At 34.4% G+C, this 20,711-nt stretch overlaps 1 protein-coding gene across 23 annotated transcripts in view; it reads right to left on the bottom strand.

Moving 5' to 3' along the window:
- The window catches only part of ZBTB20 (zinc finger and BTB domain containing 20), a 767,438-nt gene that overhangs the window by 604,720 nt on the left and 142,007 nt on the right, over positions 1-20,711 (bottom strand). For 19 of the 23 annotated variants that reach the window (XM_047874794.1, XM_047874786.1, XM_047874793.1 and 16 more), the window contains one exon: positions 8,716-8,767. The gene's annotated coding sequence lies outside the window, so the exon portion shown is untranslated. Of the gene's footprint in view, positions 1-8,715; positions 8,768-11,463; positions 11,578-18,065; positions 18,157-20,711 lie in introns of those variants that run through there. The other 4 variants (XM_047874800.1, XM_047874797.1, XM_047874798.1 and 1 more) reach the window with 3 other exon arrangements.

Below are 20,711 nucleotides of genomic sequence, written 5' to 3'. Positions count from 1 at the left end.
TGTGATTATTTCAGCCTATTTTTTTGTAGTAATTAGCCAGAGTTCCATTTTGCTGGGGCTGGCATCGCTCACAGCTCACTTATTTTTTTTTTAATTTAGGCTTTTCTTTCCTTTTTATAAAGTAAATTTACATATTTTCAGTCTCTCAATCCCTTCTATGTTTTATTTATGAATATAGCCCTTCTTGGTGGTAACTTTAATGTGAAAGAGGTAGTAATTAATGTCCCAATCTGCTAGGTTAATCCCTTTCCACACTCTCTACAGAGAAGTTTAAGGTAAGTAACAGTTTACAGTCAATATTAGGTTTAATTATGCTTAATGAGAGTTAGTGTCTCTGTTTACTAACTGCATTTAGGTGTGTGGATCCTAGATGAGTTTTCCCTTGGCCTCATTCTGATTTGTTAATAGTGCCACTGTGTACTGTATACTCAGTGCTTAAATCTATAAAGCTGCTTCTAGAGAACAAAGCAAGTAAGGCACCTGTTTCAGCTGAGACACCATTAAATGAGTGCAGCCTTAATACAGCAGTATCTTTCTTTGGGCAGGGAGCTATTATTTTATAATGCTTTCCAAACAGATCCATTTGAGAGGCTAATATTGCCTAAATTTCAGATCCTGGGTAAGTCTATACATATACAAAGCTGTTTCAAACTAAGTACAATCATCAATAATGGTTACTATAAAATCATAGAGCATTAAACACTCTTAAGACTTCATGTTATTTCACATGTGAAGATCTGAAACTGCCTTGACAAGTCACTGGTTTGTTCCTCTTTTTTTTTTCCTAATAAATGTTTTTTGTCTTAAAGTTGTACTTAACTTTATGCCTGTAGGCATACCAGCATATAGAACACAACATTTATTTCCTTACTGAGCTATAGAAATAAACACCAAAACAAGTACTCAGACCTAAAGGAAATCATGCAGTGACACAAAGGAAACTTAGTACACATATTTTTTAAAGGATCCCTTTTTGCTATGTTTTTGTTGTAGATAAATTCTGAGTACAACTGATAATATAGTTTCTCTGATTCCCTTGATAGACAAATCAATTCAAGAAAAATTTATTGAATACCTGGTCTGAGATAAACACAAAAATGAAGAAGGCATATTCCCTTCCCTCAAGAAGCTTATCATCTGAGAAAGGAGACAGGCATCACTAAAAACTAACTATGAGACAGTGTTAGAAGTGTTATACTTATGTGAGCAAATGTGAAGGAAACACTGAGAAAGTATGTGTTGACTCTGTATTAGAGGGTAAAGACAGCATTTTGTGGGCCACATGAAAGGCCACAGCAGGCTGACTGAACTGTAAGAACAAAGGCATAAAACATGACAGGACATAGCGTGTTAAGACAGCAAACAGTGCAGTGTGGGCAGGAAGAGTTATGTGCTTAGGGAAAGAAGGTGAGGCAAGGTGGGAAAAGCAGGAGAGAACTTTAGAAGTTAGGGGCTCAAAAACTGGACTGGGACCTAATTAAAAATAATTTTTAATGTCATCCTGTACTAGCTTTTAAGTAATATGAAGAATAGGAAAAAGTGAATCTTTATCAAACAATGGTGAGGTCAGTATAAAACTTGAAAATTAAACTGAAATTTTCTCAGTCTACTGATCTCTAAAAACTATTTTCAAATTTCATAACTCCCATAATGTGTTTATAAGCCCTTAAATTGAGTTCAAAAAATGAATGATTTGCTATGGGAAAATAAAATTCCTAAAATGTGTCCATCTAAAAGATTGTTTGATTATATATTAATCGAAGCTAGTGGGGAGAAAAGCTGGTATTCATATCCCTGAGAAATCTGAAAATGATCAAATGTACTTAGTGAAATAAAAATTTGCTTTGAATTAGTTCCATAAATTTTTTACCTCTTAAAAATTCTACATTTAGTTGGTATATACTGCCTTTACTTTTGCTTTCAGAAAAAAAAGAGATAAACATTTCCTTAAAAATCACAAACTCATGGGTCTAAAAGAAAAAGAATACATTCTAATCTATATACTTAATCAGAAAAAGATCCATACATCTGGATGTCTCTCTACACTTAACTAAACAGACCTTTCTGCTATGTCCTTTTCAGAAAAATCTCAGTACTCTGAGCTATGCACATCTGTGAAAACCACCTGACTAGTTTATATTCTTCCCCATCAAGCTACTTTGAACCATCTAGAGGACTTTCAAGTTACTGTCAGACACTGGCCACTCATAGGTAGGTACCCACTTCTGTACCCTTGCTTAAGGAAAAGAAAAAAGCCTAGATTCAAATAATAAAAAGGTCTCCATCACTGTGATAAACATACATAAATAAAAAGTCAGTCTCCTCCTGATACCAGAGTTATATAAAATAAGTCTGATCTTTGTGTTAACTCACAGGTTATTATAGAAAAATCTTTATGGGTATGTATAACAGACTTGATATACTTGTAGAAATATGCATAAATACACTTGATTATAGCATGCTTTTGCAATATATTATAGCATATTCAAATATAAATATATATTTATATTATAAATTAAATATATAAATATATATTATTATATATTATATAAATATATGTAAATAATAAATAAATAATTTATTTATAAATATTTTATTTATAATAATTTATTTATAAATAAATATATATGTAAACACACACATACATTTACATGTCAGCATTTATTCCTGAAAGTTAAAGAAAAAATACTTAAACTGTTTTCATAACACAAATTCTAACTGAAATAAAATGTCCTTTAAAAACTATAATTAATGGCTGCTGTGTCAAACAGTGAACCAAAGGGTCAAACCTTATAATTCACAGTTTGAGAGGTCATAGCTCAAATTATAACTTTAAAAAACTGATTATCTGTGAGTAATTTGACAAATCCATCTAATATACTCTGAATGCATATAAAATCTTTTTGAGAGTAAAAAGGATGTATGTCCAAGTGGACAGCTGATGGAGGAAATGGCCTTTTTACTGAACAAGGCTGAAGTCCAGCATAATGACTTGGAATGCCTTTGAATGGGCATGCAAGGCTTGAAGGCCAAACAGTACACACATCCAAAGCGAGCATAATGAACAATCTGATCAGAAGACAAAAATATTCCACACACATGTCCAAAGAGAGTAGGAAAAATATACATTTCGATCAGCTACTATTTTATCACCATTACTATAACCCAATTAACAGGTAAACTCTGGACTATTAATAAACAATCTTTATAAGAAATAATATTTTGTAATTTAAAAAATACTAGAAATTTCCATGATTTTTCAACCTGAGATTTGAAAACACCTACATCATATATATTAAGCCTGGTTTACAAAACCATTTTATTTATGTTTTAAAGCAAATATTGCTTCATCTATTTTCATTCCAAGGCCACCCATCCCATAAAACGTAACCTGAAACAATTTGAACAACCTGCATTTTTAAAAAAAAATTTTTAAATGTGTATTTATTTTTGAGAGAGAGGGAGAGAGAGCATGAGCAGGCGAGGGGTACAGAGTGGGACACAAACCTAAAGCAGATGCCAGGCTCTGAGCACGGAGCCAGATGTGGGGCTTGAACCCATGAACCATGAGATCATGACCCGAGCCAAAGTTGGACGCTTAACCAACTAAGCCACCCAGGTGCCTGTGCATTTTTTTTAATCTAGAAGTGATCTACTATTATTAATAAGGACGGTCATTGAAGATAATTTCTCCACTATAAATTCCCTAACCCACACCAGAATTGAGAAGTCCAGCAAAATAAGTCATTTAATTACATATCTATGTTTGCAATGTTTATTTATGTGTTTATCATATTTTCCTATTAGACGGTAAGCCTCACAGGAATAAGGACTATGTCTCTATTGTTTGGCAGTTATATCTAACACCTGGGATGTTCCTGGCACAGAGCAGACATTCAATAAATATTTGCTGGAGGTAGGAAAGAAGGCATGGAGAGAAGGAAGATGGGAGGCCTATGGTTAGCAAACCTTCTCTCCATTATTTGTGTGGCAATGGGGAGAGAAATCTAAAAGCATGTACATTCTATTTGGTCAATTTACCTACCCAGCAATTCACTGATCCATCTATCTGTCCCAGAAACCAAAAAGATTTAAAACAGCTTCCAATGGTACATAGTTACAAGATAAAATAAAATAAATGGAAAATGAAAAATATGGAAATTACAGTAGGAAACAAGATGTTTATATATGCATACATGTAAAGACAATTAACTCATAGGAAAGGAAGGGAATTTATTTTCTCAATTTCTTCAGCTTAAATTAATCTTATTATAACCACTATTATAATGCTCTTATTATAACAAAACACTAAGAAAATATTTATTTGATCCTCATCTGGTCATATACTATAAAAACCACCACATAACCAGGTTCCTTATATCATAAGCCATACAGTCTATTGGAGGAAATAAATATTCAATTAAAATAAAAATGTAATAAGTAAGTTATAATAGTAAACACATAGGTTTGCATGAGAGAACAAAGCAGGATTCTTCTCTGGACCAGCAAAAGTGCTTACATAGTAATTGCTTTACTTTGATGCCACTATGTCCTATTCCCAGAGTCTTTTCTGATGTATATAAACATTCCTGGCTCTTGATGTACAGGGAAGTATATACCGTCAAATGTTACTACTACAAATGAGGTCTAAACATGCAAATCACTATATCATAAGAAAACACATTTGAAAAACGTCCTTTTTCTTATAAGTGAAAGCCTAACTCTGATTCCACTTAGCCTGGTAATGTGCTTCTGTCATTCCGTTGGACCAGCCCACACATACTGGGTTCTTGATAGGTCCTGGGCTCGGCCATCTGGCCCTTTATTTACTTAATTCTTTTTTAATACTGACAAGTGTATTAGTAACACTTCCTTGATCACTGGTAAATATAGAGCCACCACACAACCAAGATTTTCCCTAATTCTGAAAGTCACTAATTAGTTGTGGGTAGGGGTTGGGGAGTATTACAAAGATATGTTGAGCAGTACTACAATAAGTAATCTAATTCCCAAGAAGAAAGCATGTTAATCTGCTTCCCACTTCATTAGAGGAATAAAAAACATCTTGTCATCACTAAAGGATACAAAGAGAGACCTGGATATTAGGAGGGATGGTAGATAGGGAGGAAGAATGAAATCATCATTTAGGCAAGAAACACAAATCCCCTACATATCTTGGACAATGTTCACGGTTTTTCTTGGTATCTTTTGACTGATCTATTTAGCAGTGTGTTTCATGAGTGTATTTTATTCATTAATAAATACAAGCTTGCAAGGGAAATGAAGGTAAATGAATCCTATTCAGAGGAACTGGTACTTACGTTATATAGTAGGCTACTCTGGAAGCTGCCTTAATCTTTTCAAACCTGTAAGGTCTCAATTACTTGAGCTTGCAGAATAAAGCAGTGTAAACTTAAAGGAGAGAACACAATTTCCAAAGGGGCTAAAAGTCATTTAGAGAGAAGATATGGTCAAATTATAAATACTGAAACTGGAAATTTATGTATTTTAACTCCATTAGGAAATATATTTATTTTCAGGGTTTTTTTTTCTGTAGGATAAGAGACAGTCTAACAGATTTAATATTCCATAAAATTCTTCAAAGAACATTAGATGATCATTGTATGTGTTAACACCAGCATCAAGTTTAAATTATCAACTCCAACTCCCTGAAATTAAAGATTCTAACTGTATAACATTAGGTCAATTGTTCTCATTTCTAGAAACAATGCAACATCAAGCAAGAGCCTTTTAAGATTATTTTGGGTTTTAGTCTATCTCCTTTGTTCATAAACATTTTTGGGGAAAGGATGACATTCTCTTATAGTACTCACCCCAAATAATTAGAATCTCAACGAGAAACTTATAAAACTGTGAATTGTGAGGTAGCTGTTAGTATTTCCTTGACCAAATCCCATTACTAATGAATAAAAGTTAATTGGTACATACATGGAAGTAAATTGGTGAAAGGCAGATGAATATAGTAAGGGGGAAAAGTATGTTGTTTAACATGTAATTTAAGAACTGTCAACAAAGTGTGACATGTCTTATTTATCAGTATTTGCAAAAAGAAGAATAGATGTTTGGTATACAAATAAATGCAGGTATAGACACATAATAGAAGCTTTGTGTTACAGGGGAACTTAAACTTCTCTGGGCAGTGATCTGCTAAGAAGGAACAGAGACAGTTACAATGCAGTGATTAACTAGCTGACAAATCTATTATTCATGGCAGGTATGTAAGCAGTCAGGGCAGCGATGTTGGTGGCCTCTACTCATCAAGCAGCTTTGCCAGTACAGACTGGATGTCTGGAACCAGGCAATACACAAAAACAATAAAACCTATATCCAGCTAGAGGAAGATTCAGCACAATCCATCTCCAATTTTAAACAGTACTAGAAATCTCTATGCGAGAATGTTTTCCCTTAGGAAAAGATGCTGACCAATATTTATGTCTATTTATCTTCCTTTGCAAAGCAACAGGCCTGAAACACCTATGTAGAAATTCCCAACATATTATCCCCAAAAAGTGATTTTAACATTAGTTGGCAGAAATTTCTGTTGATAGGTATGACCATCATGTCGTTATGTGAACAGATGGTCAAAGTGTGTCCATTTCACTGACAGTGTATTATGTGGGTTTTTTTTTTATCCCTGAACAACCAAACCAAACAAAAGCACAACACAGAAGAGGTCATTGTGCCTTCCCTCATTTGGCTGGCAGCTTCATCTGTGAAATATGAATAAAAAACCAACACAGACTATAATTCCTGTGTAGTACCATTTCTGCATAACATTTAATCGAATATTTAAGTATTCATATCCAAAAGTCATCCTGACGTTTGTGAAGATGGAAAAATACACGGAATCTTTAAAAATCTTTTAGCTCCATGATCTCCAGTAAAAGAAGAAAAACAGTCATATTTCTTGTTCTTTAGTTTTGTTTTTTTTTATCTAACCGACAGTTTATAGGAAAAAAGGCAAATTAAAACTCTTTATTGGCATTCAGGTCTTTTAATGAAACCTCAGGAAAAAAATATTGAAAAAAAGTAAATCCCTATATTAAAATCTATTTCCCTTTGAAACAGAGGTGCTCTCCCTTCGTATATAATATTCTTACTGAATAATTTCTAAATATTACAGCTGAAATGTTCATAACCAAATGAATTAATAGTCTAACAGATATCCAATCACCAATGACTACATCTTATACCATGAGATCTCTTAAAATACACACACACACACACACACACACACACACACACACATTGCTGTTTGGATGCTTAATATGGTAGCTTCACCTCTGTAACTAACCTAAAATAGTTTACCTTGATTTTGTGAAATAAAAATAAATAATATTATGAGGAAAATGAGAGATTGAAAATTAAGAATATATTTCTATCTATAACAGCTACTAGTAAAAAAAACAGCTGACAATTATATTGCCAAAATGCATCTACACATGTGGCTGTAGAAACTTATGTGCAAGAATACTGCTGCTACCCACCTTCAAAAAGGGCTGATGAAGTACGAGGTTTAAGAGTACATGTTTCATATTTCTGTAACTTAAAATATTGCCGAGTATTAATTTTTCATCAAGTTGTCATTTTCTCTGACATTTGGTTTTATTAATCAAGGCATTTATCATTAATTTGTAGAAAATATCATAATTAAGCCAAATAAAATAAAATCCTTAAAAGGTTAAAATTAGAAAGCAGGTGAATTAGAACTTTGACATTACCCTGTTGACATACTGGAGCATTTTGAAAGTATGGGAATCAAGTCTTTGCAGTGAGTTTGGTGCCTCAATCTTGGGGCTGGCTGGTTTTTAAAAATGTTATAAAGATTTGATTTAAAGCTCTCTGACAGTTTTGACATTCAGGTGAAAGTACTGCTGCTGCATTTGGAACAATTTGCATATCCCACTGCTAAACGGAATGTTTGAGGTGTGCACTGGTGTAAAGAAATTAAAAACAAGCTATCACACATGCTTAAGTGTATGTATTCACAAAACTGATGGTTGGATTGCAGCGCCCCATCCCCCTCCAATGTAATCCGTGATTTACTCTTCTATAATAAATTACCCTACCATGTTATTCTCGCTGGAAGATCTAACCATGCATGTAAGAAGCAAAGTAATTACAGCCCCCTCTTGTCTCAGAAACCTTCTTCAATCCCTATGAGCTCTTTACACACAATGCAGCAACGCAAGTCTATTGTAAACTTCTTGCCTGAAATTCTGGACTTCTCGCTATGAGTAGCCACTAAATCTCATCTGCATGGTTTCGCGTACAGTTTTGTTGCCCGCAACAAATGCATTTTATCACTTATAGTTAGTTGTAAAGCTCTTCCTGAGAAGGAATGGGTGCTGACTTCTTGGGTTTGAGCCAATCTATTTAAGAAAAGGGCAAGGTAAAAAATCAGAAGAGTTCCCAACTGATTTCAAAACCAGGGAAGGGCCATCATACATTCTCACAGAGAAGGAAGAAGAGGTATAGCAACACCCAATTAGGCTGAGACATTCTGAGATAACACAAGGGTTCTTCTTTTTTGACTTATAATTTTAGTTTATTTTTAGGTAGACATAGAAAAAGATATTTAATGTGTTAAGGGGCAATAAAGGAAAGACCTGATACAGTAAACACAAGACCTTAAATATTAAGAAACTTTTCAAGAAGATAAAACCCATTCAAGAAAATATCACTGGACATTACCTTCAGCCTTCAGAGTCTCAAAGGGCAATTCTTAATACTTCTTTTTGTGTGACTGTAAAAAGAAAATACTTAAAATTAAAAATCTTCAAGGAAACAATTTACATTTCCATAGCATATTTATGACCAGTCATGAGAAGTATATAGCTGAATTTGTGTATGTCAACTAATATCTACAGTTTTCAAAAGAAAAATAAAGGCTAACACATACATTTGTGTATATGCAGTACAAGTACATAGTAAAGTGTGGCACGAATACACAATTTAAGTCACTGTGTGTACAGGGCTTAGATGTAGACCAGGATTTCTTAATTTACACAATTAAAGGTTTTTACACTTATGTTTTTATAAATAAAAACTAATACCAAATAGTTTTTATCCCCTGTATTTGTTTATTCTTCATTATCAGAGATTTTGCAAAGATCTGCTGTGTACAATATGTTGGTAAGTACTAATGAGTTAGGAAAAATTCAAAGATAAAACACAGGCGCTATCCCCAAAACAATGAATGAGGTAAAAGAGATTTGCATAAGGGAAGATAATCCAGAGAATAAAAAGTAAATGGATGGAAGAAAAAAGGGACCAGAGGCTAACATGTCCAATATAGCTCAAACTGGTGCACAGTACCTAATGCACTGACATTAGAACATGGCTTTATGTTTCCTGTCTCAGCAAGAAAGCTATGATTATAGGGTCCTACTCAGATTTGGAGTCAGGGATGTCAAACAAATGGATGAGTCACTTTTACACTGCTTTCCATCCAAATGTATATGATAGTATAGAATCAAAGCTGAGACTGGGAGCAGTCAAGCAGGCAGGATGTTGAGGTGCCTTTAAAGCCAATTTAGTGAGTTTGAATATAAAAAAAATTAACTAGAAACAACTCTCCTATTAAAAATTGAACTTGATATTTTACGTCCTCGGAAAGCTATCCCTCCAAATTTGCTATGAAATTTCAATGATGACCTTGATGTCATATTAACTAATAATCTCCACAGAGATTCAGCCATTCAAAGTCTCAAAAGCAGTTTTACTAATGGAAACGCATACATGAACATGAGCCAATCCTATCAGCCAGTGCATGTACAGTAAAAACAAACAAACAAACAAACAAACAAAAAACAAAAAAACAAAAATGCAACAAAAACAACATATTAAAATGAGAAAGATCTAAGGTTAATTGATTGGATATTTAATATGCATAAGTAATATTTTATGAAGGGAAAACAAAGAACTAAATAACAAAGTATACTAGTAAACTAAAACAAACCTGAGTTTAAGCTGTACTGATAAATGGGATAGAGAAAAGGAAGATGATATCCCTGTCATAGTCAGGATACATGAGTAATACAGTTATTCTGCAACACCAAACTTTATTTTATTTTATTTTATTTTCAACGTTTATTTATTTTTGGGACAGAGAGAGACAGAGCATGAACAGGGGAGGGGCAGAGAGAGAGGGAGACACAGAATCGGAAGCAGGCTCCAGGCTCCGAGCCATCAGCCCAGAGCCTGACGCGGAGCTCGAACTCACGGACCGCGAGATCGTGACCCGGCTGAAGTCGGACGCTTAACTGACTGCGCCCCCCAGGCGCCCCAACACCACCAAACTTTAGAAGAGGCACTGAAAATTAGAATCTTTTAGGAGGAATGAGATCAGAACCAGTCATCATGGATAAACAGAGGATAACAAAGAACAGGGAAAAAATGTTCAGATTGTAGAAATGAGGTCGGGAAATTTAATTTGGAGAAAACTAATTTGGCCATTACATGATATATTATAAAAGTAATTTTAATTTACCTATTGTCCCCCCCACTAGAATGGAAGTGCCATAACGGCAGACACTGTATTTTTCACCGTATTCCCAATTTCACAATGAGTGTCTGCCACATATGAAGATCAATAAATATTTACCAAATGAAAGAATGAACAGCTTGACCAACCTATGAGACAGGCACTAGGTCTATATCCATTTACAGATAAAGAAATTTAGGCTTAAAGAAGCTGAATTTTGTATATTAAACTTTGCTGTTTTGCAACTCTAAACATTTACAACCCATTGTTTAGTCTTCCATTCAGTATTCATTCTAGCAGTGGAAAACAAGCAAATAAGCTGTGAAACTTATAATGTCATATAGCTAGTACTGTGAGTACAAACCACAAGGTAACAGCATTGAGAGTTACATGGGCTTATATTTTAAATAGGTTTGCACAGGAAAGCTTCTCAGAGGAGGTGACAATAAGGAAAAGTGTGCATGAAGTGAGAGGGTCAAAAAACTATCTGGAGGACTATTACAGGTTATTACAAGAGGTAAACAAGTTAGTACATATTACCTTGCTTTCTACAATGCACACAGCAAACAATACTCTCAATAACTATTATTTTATTATATTGCTCTTATTTTTTATAAATAATGAATTTCCCCACTAAATTATAAATTTGTCAGACATTCATTTTTCTTTCCCTATAGCTCCTTAAATAATGCCTACCAAATATTCAATAAAAATTTATAGAACTGAAAACAGGAAGACACAATTATCATTTCATTAATTAGAAATAGTAACAGACTATATATAAAGTCATCATATTTCATATGGCTGAGTCAATCTGACTCTGTTAAATCACTGTCACTTAATCTCTTCTGGATTTAAAAGAAAGATAAGAAGGAAAAAGTTATACAATGTCTAGAGTCAATAAGTCATAGATTTTAAAAAAAGAGTAAAAAGAATCAGAATAAAAATGAAGTTACCAATATTAGGCCACTATCTTGACCATTTACATGCTCTGTTTGCCTCCGTCAGATTAATACATTTTTCTAGCGCAAGGACTCTACCACACAGGCTTCCACTTCTTTATGTCTTCCTAAAACAAGCACAGGGACTGGTATATAGCAAATATTCGATAAATCTTTATTTAACGAAATTGGACTAAAATTAACTTTAGTAGTTCTGATGCTTTAAAGTTAGTTCAAATTTTAAAACAAAACAAAACAATAAAATAAAATAGGAGGTTACAACAGAAAAAATATCAAGTGTTAGGTTTTGACTCTGCAGTAAATGAGTAGAGAACAAGGTGAGTTTTTACCAAAGACTGAAATAAGTGATGGTGTGGTACAGGCAGTGTTAGAGACAGACTAGTGGAACAGACCATAGGGACTCTAGTATGGGGTAGCATTTTCACAGTGTTGAGATTTTTCTCTACCTCCTCCCAAGCACCAAAATATAAATCAGATTGATACATCTGAATATAATAAGTAATCAAAGAGCTGTAAGAAAACATATCTATAAGGGTGCCTGGGTGGCTCAGTCAGTTAAGCCTCCGACTTCAGCTCAGGTCATGATCTCATGGTCTGTGGGTTAGAGCCCAGCATCGGGCTCTGTGCTGACAGCTCAGAGCCGGGAGCCTGCTTTGGATTCTGTGTCTCCCTCTCTCTCTGTGTCCCTCCCCCACTTGCACTATGTCTCTCTTTCTCAAAAAAAAAAAAAAAAAAAAAAAAAAAAAATTAAAAAATTAAAAAAAAAAGAAAACATACCTGAATGGATAAAGATGTGATATATATATATATATATATGTATATATGTATACACACACACACACAATGGAGTATTACTCGGCAATCAAAAAAAATGAAATCTTGCCATTTGCAACTACGTACGTGGAACTAGAGAGTATTATGCTAAGCGAAATTAGTCAGAGAAAGACAAATATCATATGACTTCAGTCATATGAGGGCTTTAAGATACAAAACATATGAACACAAGGGAAGGGAAACAAAAATAATATAAAAACAGGGAGGGGGACAAAACATAAGAGACTCTTAAATATGGAGAACAAACAGAGGGTTACTGTAGGGGTTGTGGGGGGCGGATAGACTAAATGGGTAAGGGGCATTAAAGAATCTACCTACTCTTGAAATTATTGTTGCACTATACGCTAACTAACTTGGATGTAAATTAAAAAAAGAAAACATATGTATATAATTTTCTGAACTCCAAGGTGAGAAGATGTTTTAAGCCACATAATCAGTAGTAGATTATAACCTAAGCATAAAGATTTATGAATTTGACTACTTAAAATTAAAAATTTTTCAAAGTCAAAAAATATCTTGAATAAAACTGAGGCCAACAAAAAGGGTAAATATTTTTTTAATGTATATGACATCATAGAGTTAATCTTAGTAAATAAATAAGTGAAAGAAATATCTCATTTTTTCAAATGAATAGGAAATTCACAATAAAAGATATACAAGCTAAGATATATAAAATAATATTAATCTATAATAGATAATTATCTGTAATGAATATTCTTTAATAATTAATCTGTACTGAAAAATGCAAAAAAATAGCCTAAATATTCCATAACAGTGAACTGGTTAAATAAGTAATATGTGATACAATAATAAGCTTTCATTAAATACAGCAAGTGAAAATTTACAAAGCATCATGAAGCTTAAAAAGCAGGTTGCAGGGGTGACTGGTAGCTCAGTCAGTTAAGCGTCTGACTCTTGATTTCAGCTCAGGTCATGATTTCACCAGCTATAAGTTCTGGCCCTGCATCCAGCCCCACATGGAGCCCAGCATCCATTCTCACTCTCTGCCACTCCCCAACTGTGTGTGCGTGTGCACATGCACTCTCTTTCAAAAATAAATAAATAAACTTAAAATAAACAGGTTGCAAAATGGTATGAATAAGTAACAATTTTTAACAATGCTTTTAAATTTTTTTAATGTTTACTTATTTTTGAGAGAGAGAGAGAGAGAGACAGAGATCAGAGACAGAGCATGAGTGGGGGAGGAGCACAGAGAGAGGGAGATGCAGAATCTGAAGCAGGATCCAAGCTCTGAGCTGTCAGCAGAGCCTGATGCGGGGCTTGAGAACCAGGAGATCATGACCTGAGCCAAAGTTGGATGCTTAATTGCCTGAGCCACCCAGGTGCCCCAATTTTTAATAATTTTTTCGTATGATATATATGTATATAGACTATGCACAATGTTTGATAATATGAGTAAATAAATGTAGATCTTTTGTATGTATGTATATATGTATCAGAAAAAGCATTTATGCATTAGAAAAGCATGTAAGGACCTATACACTAAATTATTCCTAGTACTGATCTCAGAGAGTAACATTATGGCAGATATTTTTCTTCTTGTGATTTCTTTCCAAATTTTCTACAATAAACACAAATTACTTTTTATAAACATAAAAGTCACTAAAACAAGTCCTAGTCTATGTTGCAGAAAAAAGATTAGATAATATATTACTAGATTTCCGAAATGTTAAGTAAGCTTGTTGAAAAAGTCTATTTGTCCCTAGAAGTTTACCTCTATAAGCTGCATAGACTTAAAAAAAAAAAAAAAAAAAAGTAAGGATGGAAGGAAAGAAGATGGAGTGAGGAGGGAGGGAAGAAAGAGAATAAAGAAAAAAGAAAGGAAAAACAAAGGAAAGAAAAATAAGATTTGGCAAAAACAGCAACCACTTGTAATGGTATCTATTAGATTTCTGGAAGCCAAACTTTAATCGATCACACCTTTAACCAAATTTTCAAAGAAATACACAGAGTGGAATGAAGAAAACTTGAGAAGTTTGAGGGTATATTTATATAGTAAACATACTATTATAAGAGAAAACAGATAAAACATGCATCAATTTCAGTGATAGAACCATTATAGTTACAATTTCAAATAAGTAAAAATAAAAAGCAAGCAATGATAACTTAGAACAAAATAAATAGAAACTGCTAAAGGCTATTCTCTACCAATAATCATAGAAAACAAGTCTTCCTCATTAAATAAAAATTTAGGTATGAAGTTTGGTTGTATCTCATCAAAAATGAAAAATGAAAACCAATTTATAATCCCTAAAAAGCTTCAGAAAGAACCTGTACATACATGGTTAAGAGGACAAGATGCAGTCCCTCGAAGACAGGAAAAGGCTACTTCAGTTCTAGCCCATGATGGTGCTTCTCAGAATGAAGGTATTCATTCTGGCTTAGGATATTACCAGAGTTTTTAAAGCACCGAAGAATCTGATAAGTTCTATGGTAGACGTCTCCAAGAATCCATAAAAGTGACCTGGCCAAACTCCATAATGAAGCCATCTAAGATCAAATCAAATTCCACTGAACCAGCCTCTAGGGCAACAACAAAAGACTATTCACTTGACTCAGTCATAGTTGCTGTTAGGTATTTCAGTTTCTCTTCCAAACAGAGGGGAAAAGTTCAGAAAGATTATGTACTAAACACTTCTTTTAACCCTGAAATCCAATCAATTTCTTTTTTTGTCACTTGTCTCTTTAAAAGTAACCCAACCCCTTTCCTTTATTATGTGCAGCTTTACTCCGTTCATTTTTATTTCCCAATAGCAGAATGCCTTAAATAAATTCTTAAAAACCAACACACCAACAAATAAATAAATTAAAACTCAATGACTATAAAAAGTACACCGTCTAACCTGCTTAATTATTAAGAGGTAAACAGAATGCATTTCTGAATTATTTAATCTCCTTCCACTAAAAACTTTAAAGTTTTTGAGCTTGGAATGTGTACCCTTTCTAAGAACCCATAATCAATTATTTTAAAATATTCTATTAAGCCATTTTAATAAAAGCAATTTAAAAACATCAAAGTAAGTGTGAATTTAAACATTTGCATAAGTGCATTAGAAATACAACACATTTTTAAGATTTCAGAGGTCAATAAAATTTCCTTTTTTCTAATTGTCCATTGTCCTCTTTCAAATACCCTACTCCACAATACATTTCAACACAATGAGTAGAAATGTTCTCTTCTAAATTATATTAATGAGATTGATAGAATACTGGCTTTGGAGCATTTATATAATGTTCTTGCTCCTAAGCATATCATAAGAAATATACCACTATAAAACTATGGAAAATGTTAATAATTCTGAAACTATAAGGAAATAAAGAATGAACAGTAAATAAAATTTATCATTTTCTCTGGACAAAATACTAGCTCAGCTAAGAATGACTGCTGCTTGACACAAGTAAATACTGATTCCCTGGAAGGCCAGCTAATTAAATTTCTGGCTAGCTAAGTGTTCACCAGAGAAAATAAAGTTTTTGTTTTGATTCTTTTATCTCAACGTTTTTTGTTTGTTTGTTTGTTTTTATTTTTGGGACAGAGAGAGACAGAGCATGAACGGGGGAGGGGCAGAGAGAGAGGGAGACACAGAATTGGAAACAGGCTCCAGGCTCCCAGCCATCAGCCCAGAGCCTGACGCGGGGCTCGAACTCACGGACCGGGAGATCGTGACCTGGCTGAAGTCGGACGCTTAACTGACTGCGCCACCCAGGCGCCCCTGTTTTGATTCTTTTAACTAAAAACCTAAGATGTACTAGCAGATTTCCCTGCCTTGGTAAATAGGGCTTTATAATTTTTTCTTCATTAAAGATGAAAAATTTATACTGCCATAGAGGATGGCCCTTAATCTTTGGGGGGGGGGTGGTCATAAGCCCCTCTGAGAGGATGATAGAAAACCAAGGATCTCTTTCTCTAGAAAAGTGTACATGTTCTCAAAATTTTATATGTTTCCAGGAGTCCAGGGACCCACAAAAAGATCATGTGCCTTAGAATTTTATAAAATTGTAAATGCATACACACTGGAGATTGTACAGACAATTGTACAGACAAATTGTACAGTGATCCCAGGCAGAACAAGGATGTTTAAAGTTGCTTTTTGAAGACATCTTTAATAGTGAAGTACTTTCTTATGATTTGTTTCCTTTCCTCTAAAAGGGGAGTGTAAAAACAACTCTGCTTAATTTAGTCTTGGTTAAAGGTTAAGTATGTTTCCTTTTAGGATAATTGCACTACCAGAGTTTGAGCTTTAAAACAAAATAGTACTGTTTTCAAATCATTCCACATTCTAGAAGCGGCAACAATTTTCTTACACTTTTTTAACTCTTAGAGGAGGCAGTGTCAGAGAGAAAGCTATTTAACGTTCACCTTTACTTCTAAAAATTATCAGATAATTGCACATACATAAACATTCCCTGTAGTGAGGTTTTATTCTAAGTACTTTATGTGTATTTACTTATTTACACCTCACAAAAACTCTAGGTGATGGGTAACTAGATACCAGATGTCATTTTCCACATTTTACTGACATTTAAACTAAGGCATAGAGAGATTATGTGATTCACCAAAGATCGCCTCTCTACTGAATGGCAGAACCAGGATGCATTCACAGTCTGGCCACTCAGTCTGCACTTCTGCAAACAATATTACGTTTCCAGTGTCATGAGCTGATGGGTTTTCTTGCGTGGTTGTGTATTTAACACAATATAGTATTCACTACCATGCAAGACACATTCATACTGGTTTTCCCAGACATAAACATTTGAGGAGTTGTTCCTAGGTTGCTGACAAAACTGGCACCACCTGTGTGCAGCTGGCAATTATATACTGCTCTTCACTTAAATGCCCAGATGGAAAAAAATAAAATGTCACTATGTCACTAAATGTGGAATCCTACAATAAAATCTGACCCTTCATTTCCTTTTTGGAAAAAATTCCAGTGAGATACAAAATTCAATGATTGTACAGTCTAAAGGCCAACCAAGACAACAGGATGAATGGCCCATAGTGTCATAATCACAGTTCCCAAAGGTAAGGGCCTACGAGATGCTCCAGTGGCTAAGTTAGCTGCAACAACATGAACATTTCCTCGGCATATCCTTCTCACTGACGGATTGAGAGCTCCCAGAGATATCGACAAACTTGTCTCATCTGCTTTCAGTGCACCAACCTTAATATTTCGTGTAGTCCCATAAAGAGCAAAGGCTGGTAAGAAAGGAATAAAGGAAGAGAGAAAGAGAGGAAGAAAGGGAAAGAGCGAGAGAGAGAGGGGAGGGAAGGAAGGAAAGAAGAAAAGAAAGACACAAAGAAAAAAATTCCATTTTTATAGTTTGTACAGAAGAGTTTTCAGTTAAAAATTTGTTCCATTTAATTTTTATTCAATTATCCCTCACACATAAATGCAATTAAGCAGGTACTAGTGAGATACAAATATAAAAGGGCAAAATAAGGCAGAATGTTCAGAGTCCTAAAAATGGTTAAAGATCAGATAAACAGGAAAAAAAAGCACAACACAAGGCTAACAGGAATATAGATGCAAGAATGCAGAACAAGAAAGAACCTTGGTAACTGAGGCAGCTTTTCTTCATTAGACCCAGGGATTTTTATGAAGTAATTGATTCCAAAGCAGCCAAGTCAGGCTGGGAATGAAAACCTGGTCAAAATAAAATAACATCTTCAGCAACTTTTGTCTCTAACTCATCCTATATGCCATAATAAAACAAATATTAGGAAATCATCTAGCCATTACCTTATTTCCTGTAATGATTCCCAATCACGTAGAATATCAATGTGTTTGGTTTATAAAGTCTTCCATAATCTGGTTGCGTTGTGTATTCTGTCTTCCAAATAATAAAGAAATTTTACCCTCCAATCCAATCAGATAAGATTTTAAACCAGTATACATTGATTTGGCAAACATTTATTGAGGCCTATAATATGTTAAGGTGTTCATGTAATTGAAATCTACATGGTCTGGGAGCCAAACAACGAATGCTAATCTCCAATTTCTCCAAAACTCTATCTCAATGCTTTCTCTCTTTTCTTATTCTTATCCACACATCTCTCCATGGTCTTCCCTTGGACTCAACAAAAAATTGATTCCAATACGATCAGTTCAATCACTCTCATTTTAGCTCAGACACATTTCAGTTTTGAAAATCTGATCATAAAGACATACATACAGAAGGCTATCCTTATGCGCTGTTCCCACTAACACTCTCACACAGACACAAACATGGATCTCAAATTAACATGACACACATAAACTCTTACTAGGATCCAGACACTTGTCTTCTATCTATGCCTTTATCAAGCCACACTTGTTTGGGGCTTTGGAACTTGGTCTTCTAAGGCTCTTCCCCCAGATCATTTCATGGTGGCTTCCCCTTCTCATCATTGAGTCTCAGCTCAAATGGCACCCCATTATTCTTTATCCCGTTATCCATATTTTCTGACCCAAGTCACTCTTTCCTCCACCATCCAGTTTTATTTTCTTCATAGGTTATCACTCTCTGCAATCATTTTGTTTATTTAAAAACTCATTCACTGTGTGTCTTCCTACATTAGGGATCCTACCAATTTAGCTACATGTAATTCACTGCCAAATCACTTTCCCCTGGCATTATGCCTGGCATACAGTAAGCACTCAAATATCTGAAGAATGAATAAATATATACAAAAATAATTATGGAGTTAATATTCAATCTGTAAATATTTTTACCTACAGTGAACAATATGATTTTTTTTAAGTTAAATCCCAGACTGAGGAATGCTCTGCCCCTAACATAATTACATTTAGGAGAAAGATCCAAGATACATTTGATGACACTTGAGAGTTTTAACAAAACAGAGTATCATAGAATTAGACCTAACTTGTCTTAATACTTACGACTAACATCATTGCTCTTCTTAACCACAGTTCCCTCTGTATTCCCCCATTAAACCTACTGATATATCATCATCAACATTTACAATGTCAAGAACAGTTGAATTTAACTGAATGAAGGCAGTGACAGTGTCACATATCTCATTTTGGATGTTTATTGCTAAAATGGATGAGTCAATACCATGAAAGATGGAAGATGCAGGGTACGACTAGACCCTAAGTATAACATGTACAGATTCACTGCCTCCCTCATTCAGTGTACAAATATTCTACCTATGCCCATATTTGACAAAAATTCTAAATACTTCTAAAGATTTAAAAAAATCATTCATTTAAACCAGGGATCAGCAAACTTTCTGTAAAAGGCCAAATGATAAACGTTTTTGGCTTTGTAGGTAATACAGTTTTTGTCTCAATTACTCAACTCTGCCATCATCTCATGAAAGCAGCCACAGGAGGAGCGCCTGGGTGGCTCAGTCGGTTAAGCGTCCGACTTCAGCTCAGGTCACGATCTCCCGGTCCGTGAGTTCGAGCCCCGCGTTGGGCTCTGGGCTGATGGCTCAGAGCCTGGAGCCTGCTTCCGATTCTGTGTCTCCCTCTCTCTCTGCCCCTCCCCTGTTCATGCTCTGTCTCTCTCTGTCTCAAAAATAAATAAAACGTTAAAAAAAAAAAAGCAGCCAAGGCAATAAATACATAAACAAATGACATGCCTGTATCAATAAAGCTTTACTTACAAAAACTTTGGGATCATCAGGGAAATGCAAATGAAAACCAAATCACCTCACACCTGTGAGAATGGCTATTTTCAAGAAGATAAGAAACAAGAAGAGTTGGTGAGGATGTGGAGAAAAAGAAACCTTTGTGCACTGTTGATGCGAATGTAAATTGGTACAGCCAGTATGGAAAACAGTATGGAGGTTTCTCAAAAATTTAAAAATAGAACTCCCCTATGATCCAGCATTTCCACTTGTGAGTATATCATGAAGGAAACAAAATTACTCTCTCAAAAAGATATCTGCACCCTAATGTTCAGTGTAGTACTATTTACAATAGCTAAGACTATTAGTTGATAGATGGATGAATGGATTTTAAAAAAAAGTGGCATGTATATACAATGAATGGAATATTGTTCAGCCATAAAAAAAGAAGGAAATCTTGCTATTTGAGGGCATTATAAGATACGTGAAATAAGTCAGTAGAGAAAGACAAATATCATATGATCTTATTTATATCTAATGGAATTTTATATATGTGGAATTTAAGAAATGAAACAGATAAACATAGGGGGAAAAAGAGAAAGGCAAAGAAACCATAAAACAGACTCTTAGCTACAGAGAACAAACTGAGGGTTTCTCGTGGGGAAGTAGGTGAGGGGATGTGTTAAATGGGTGATGGGTATTAAGGGCACCTATGATGAGCACTGGGTGTTATATGTTAGTGATGAATCACTAAATTCTACTCCTGAAACTAATATTACCCTATATGTTAACTAATTGGAATTAAAAAAAA

Source organism: Prionailurus viverrinus, chromosome C2 (assembly GCF_022837055.1).
Source record: "Prionailurus viverrinus isolate Anna chromosome C2, UM_Priviv_1.0, whole genome shotgun sequence".
Taxonomy (NCBI): domain Eukaryota; kingdom Metazoa; phylum Chordata; class Mammalia; order Carnivora; family Felidae; genus Prionailurus; species Prionailurus viverrinus.
Note: the sequence above shows the minus strand (reverse complement) of the source record. Positions and strands in the feature narration are given on the sequence as shown.